General features: G+C 51.8%; 1 non-coding gene across 1 annotated transcript; it reads left to right on the top strand.

The window, feature by feature from the left end:
• Positions 1–4,395: 4,395 nt before the first annotated feature.
• On the top strand, positions 4,396–4,467 carry TRNAG-UCC (transfer RNA glycine (anticodon UCC)). The gene has a single exon. It is a non-coding gene; the product is annotated as a tRNA-Gly (tRNA).
• Positions 4,468–4,748: the final 281 nt, after the last annotated feature.

Here is a 4,748-nt window from a genome sequence, read left to right as displayed (position 1 = left end):
CCTCGTTCCTCAAGGAAAGTGAGGGAAGAGGGCGCGATGCAGAGCCTGCAGCAGCACGGGCTTTTATGCTGTGTTGCAGAGGCCCCACAGGGCAGAAACATTCCTGGCTCATGAAGCATTGAAGCATCTGGTGCTGGCTGATTGCAGGGACCTGCCAGGTAATTAAGACCACTCTTCTTTCATCTGAAATGTTTAGCTCCAGAATCACACTGTCTGACCTCAGATTAATTCATCTGTCCCCAGATGTCGTAAGACCAAACGAGCGGGAAGACTCAGTCTCCTCTGGCAGGCAGGAGTTAGAGCCCTGATCAGATTTCCTATGCACATATACTGAAAGTTATGTATTCTATTTCTATGCATGTACACATGTATATATTGTGTGACCAAACAGATGCCCGCATCCTTCCCTGAGAATTACCCACACTCAGATCGACCTGCTTTTCTCTGCATGTTCATACCCCTGGCCTGAGGCCTAGGATGTTTTCTTTTGCGGAGCGGCTTCGGACAGTGTTCCACATAGTGAAGTCTCTTTGTTGTGGGCCACAGATGCAACATCCCATTCCATGCATTTCAAAGTACAAAGGCACATGGGATTAGCCTCCCAGAGCACCTGTCAGTCATTGTGATGAGAAGACCACAAAGAAGAGTTGGGGAAACCCCTGAAGTGCAGGCACACACAAGTCACGTAGCTGTGGAGTGCGGAGCTTCTGGACTCATTTCTGCCACAGCACTGCTTTCTTCATCAAGGTTGTTTCTAAGGTTCTGTGTGCCGTTCCTCAAACAACGAACGTTTTACACATTCTGGTCCTGCTGCATTCAAAGCATTGCCTTTTCATGGCTGGTGCGGACCTTGAGTTACTCATGTTGTACCGGAAAGGGCCTTTGGAGATGATCTACTCCAATCCTCTGTGGGTTGCAGGCACACCTAGATGAGGTTTCTAGGTGGGACACATCACCCTTTGTAGATCTCCCCCCACTACATGGAGTTTTCCTGTAAGTCCTGGCCCTAACTGCACTCCACTCCTTCAGTTTCCCCTGCTGACTGGTTTACTTACTGGCCGCTTCTGTGAGGTAAGAGGCATTTTTGGCCACCAAATTGGAACGCCTCCACCTGAGAAGGGGCTGATGTGTCGGACACCAGAAGTAACCTGGGGCTCTCCGTGATGACCTTCCCACACCTGCAGGAAAGGTTGCCAGCAGTGCTGCTGAGAAGCTCCTGAAGTTGTGGACTAAGCACTGCAAAAGGAGGGGAAGGAGACAGCAGAATTGAAGGAATGAAGCCTTCCTCCTTCCTACATCTGGGACTGGAAGGGAAAGACGTGCTGAGACAGATTTCCCCTCCTCCTTCCAGTAAGTCCATCAAGAAGAGCTTTCTGGGCACACGCATGCAAGTGATACGCAGAGCAGGTGGCACTGCCTTGTACTCGCTCTGCTAAATGGAGCACTCTCAGGCGCCTGGGCGTGTGGGGATCATACCTAGAAACAGGTGTGTGTTTTCACACCCAGATGGAGCAACAGAGCTCAGAACGAGAGATAGAATGGGTTGTCTTGGAAGTGTCATCATATGGACGATGGGGAGAAGTAAGGTAGGAAAGGCATTTCTGATAAAGCCCTGAATTCACCAAAACAGGATGGACAACAGCAGCCACTACCTTCTGTGGAATACACAGGGGAAATCCTCCAGACCCCTTGCTTTCTTTCACCCAGCCTGAAGAAGCTCTGCTGTTTGGTGGGAGGCCTTTCAACTAATGACAATTGAGGCTCATTTTTGGCAGCCCCTTATCTGGGATCCAGAGGGCTGTGCAACATCTGCAGAATGTTACAGAGGGTCAGCCACATGGTTTTTGCAGCCGTGGTGTTGTTGGGGGCTGAGTCGTTGCACGTCCTCAGCACTGTGCTGTTTCCCTTGAACTGAGAAACATTTCCTGTGGTGTGCGCCCTCTCACAGGGTGGGTCATGGGAAGTGTACAGGATGGAGAGCAGAGCCCGCAGTGAATTATGAACAGGAGGAGAGGCTTGGCCTGAAGGTTTGCCCCGGTATTCTGGCAGAGAGCAAGAGAGAAGAGGATGTCAGGAATGGGAATTGAGCCCAAGACTCCCAGGGTTGCAGCCTCTTAGGCTTGGCCTGCAGGGCTGCCCTATGTCTGCTTCCTGGTTGGACAAGTGTTCTCCCTTTTGCTCTGCCTGGGGCTGAGCAGGCTGGCTGGGGAGGGCTCTGCTCCACAAGCCCCTTGGGTCAGGTGCTAGTCCAAGCATCTGCTCCACGAGGGCTCCACACAGAGGGAGGGCAGACTGCTCAGTGCCTGACCCTGTTGAAACAGGAAATTGATAGCCAAGCGTGGAGTGTCCCAAATTTCCCTTGGGTGGAGGCTGAGTGCTTCAGCTCTTGTTGGGAAATTCTTAATGTCTTAATGGCCAAGAACTGCCCGTTAAGTCTTTGTTTTCCAGGCCTCTGTCTTGTTACAGCCAGGCCTCTGTCTGCAGGTCCGGGAGATGTCCCATGGGGCCAGGAGGGGCAGCAATGCTGAGCAGAGGTGAGGGTAGTGTCTCAAATGCCCCGGTCAGCTGGTCTTTCGGGAGGAAGCTGGGCTGGCTTGGAGCAGGACACTCAGCCTGCAGGAGGTGAAGGCAGCCCACAGCCTGGCAGAATAAAAGTTTATCTTGATTAGGAACCAAGCCATCGTTAATTGCTTGGAAGGCAGCTATGCTCACCACCACACCACCAACCTGCCTACCACACCTGCCCTCTGCCCTTTGGTGGGGCTTGTTATGGAATATCTGGCAAGGATGGGAAAGTACTGACATCAAATGACTGTTGCACAGTAACGGAAGTAGGGGCTGAGGGCTGGGAACTGCTAACCTTTGGAACTTGGCCTGGGAACCTATGCTGGGAATCAGAGCAACCTTGAGAAGTGCAGCTGGCATCCTTGAAAAACGCACCTGAGAGCCAGAGCTATCCTGAAGATACCACTTTTCAAGGTAACTGAAGAACTTGAGGAATAACTTACTGTCTGGAAGAGTGACAGTCTGACAACTGAGCAAGCATGCTAACAAAATGGGATTTGGCAACAGGAATTGTCTGCTCAAGCAGAAGGAATAGAAATTTGCCTGCGATAATTAATTTCCTTTCTGAAACAAGGAGAGATGTCATGATCTTTTGAATTTCTCACAGGCAGAATAGGATTTGAAAGCACCTAATACTTACTTGGAAGCAGTGGGATCATCCCGCACTCCCTGGGGTCAGGGTTTTGAGTGCTGCTTCTCTTGTAGAATCTTTTGGAGCGGGTTGTTATTGCCCAGGGCATGGAGTGATCCAGGTAGAGATGGCTGGAGCAGGTTGCTGTGGCCAGGTGGCAAAGGTGTTGGACTAGAAATCTGTTGTGATTCTCCATGCAGGTTTGAATCCTGCCAACTACGTGGGATGCAGTTCTCTTTTCTCTACATGCAGTGACCACACGGCAACCACACTGGCACACTGAAGAGCTCTGAGGGCTGGGATCAGGGACACAGAGGCTAGTTGGACGCTGGTAGCTAGCCTTGTTACCCACTGGTTGTTACTTGGTCCGGTTCCTGTTTCACATATTCATCAACGGCCTGGAGGAAGGGAGAGATTCCATCCTCATCAAGCTTGCCGATGACACAAAGCGGGGAGGAGTGGCTGTGCTGGCTTTTAGCAAGATTTGGGCACGCTGACGAGTTGTGTGGAGAGGGCGCGTTAAAGGGGCATGGTCAGCAGGTCAAAGGAGGTCGTCCTCCCCATCTGCTCTGCTCTGGTGAGGCCACATCCGGCATGCAGTTCTGGGCTTCCCACTTAAGAAAGACAGGGGACTACCAGAGAGAATCCACAGAGTTCTACAAAATGAGTGGGGGCGGCAGAAGGCAGGAATTTCCAATTGAACGTGGGAAAGAACTTCATTACTTCATTACATGACAGAGCGCTGGAACACGCTGCCGGGAGAGGCTGTGCCGTCTGCTTCTCTGGAGATTTTTTAAAACCGTCTGGATGCTTTCCTGCACAGCCTACTCTAGGGAAGTTGCTGCAGCTGGGTGGTTAGACGAGGAGATCTCCAGAGATGCCTTGCAAGCGCACTGATTCTGTGATTCTGTGAGAAAGGGCCATTGAGGAGTAGAGGTCCTAGAGGCCTCCTGTGAACAGATTGCCCCCACTGTTCAGAGGAAAGGGAAAACACTTCCCTGTTTGCTCCATGTCATACTGGTGTTGTGCTTCTTTGGTGATGTAGCTTCCCAGTTGGGTGGAATTTGTACAATTTCTGTTGGAAAGGCAGAATGAGAGAGAAGTTGCGGCAGATGGTGGTAGTGCACATGCAGAGGGCTGGAAGGAGGAGGATGTGAAGTCTGTGAGCTGCAGGAGCATGAGGAAGGTTGCAGGCAGCTGCGTTGGTGGTATAGTGGTGAGCATAGCTGCCTTCCAAGCAGTTGACCCGGGTTCGATTCCCGGCCAACGCATACCAGCTTTTCTTCTGCTGGTGTCTGAATTGTGCCCTGCTGCACCTGTGCTCCCCGGGTGGCCATCTTCCTCACCCAGCAGTTGACTTCCAGCTGCCCTGGGACATCAAAACATTCCCTCCCCTCCTCAGATCCCCGTGCTGCCTGGTTTCTTTGCCAGGACAGCCACATGAGGGCGATGCTGAGAACTGTAGGCGGAGGTCTGTCCTCTCTGGTCCTCCCTGGTCAAAGGCCAGAGACCTGTCTGTGTGATCTGAATTTACCCTGCCTCGAGTGAACAG

The sequence above is a fragment of the Tympanuchus pallidicinctus genome, unplaced genomic scaffold (assembly GCF_026119805.1).
Source record: "Tympanuchus pallidicinctus isolate F22 unplaced genomic scaffold, pur_lepc_1.0 scaffold12, whole genome shotgun sequence".
NCBI lineage: Eukaryota > Metazoa > Chordata > Aves > Galliformes > Phasianidae > Tympanuchus > Tympanuchus pallidicinctus.
This window is presented reverse-complemented; position numbering and strand designations above follow the sequence as displayed.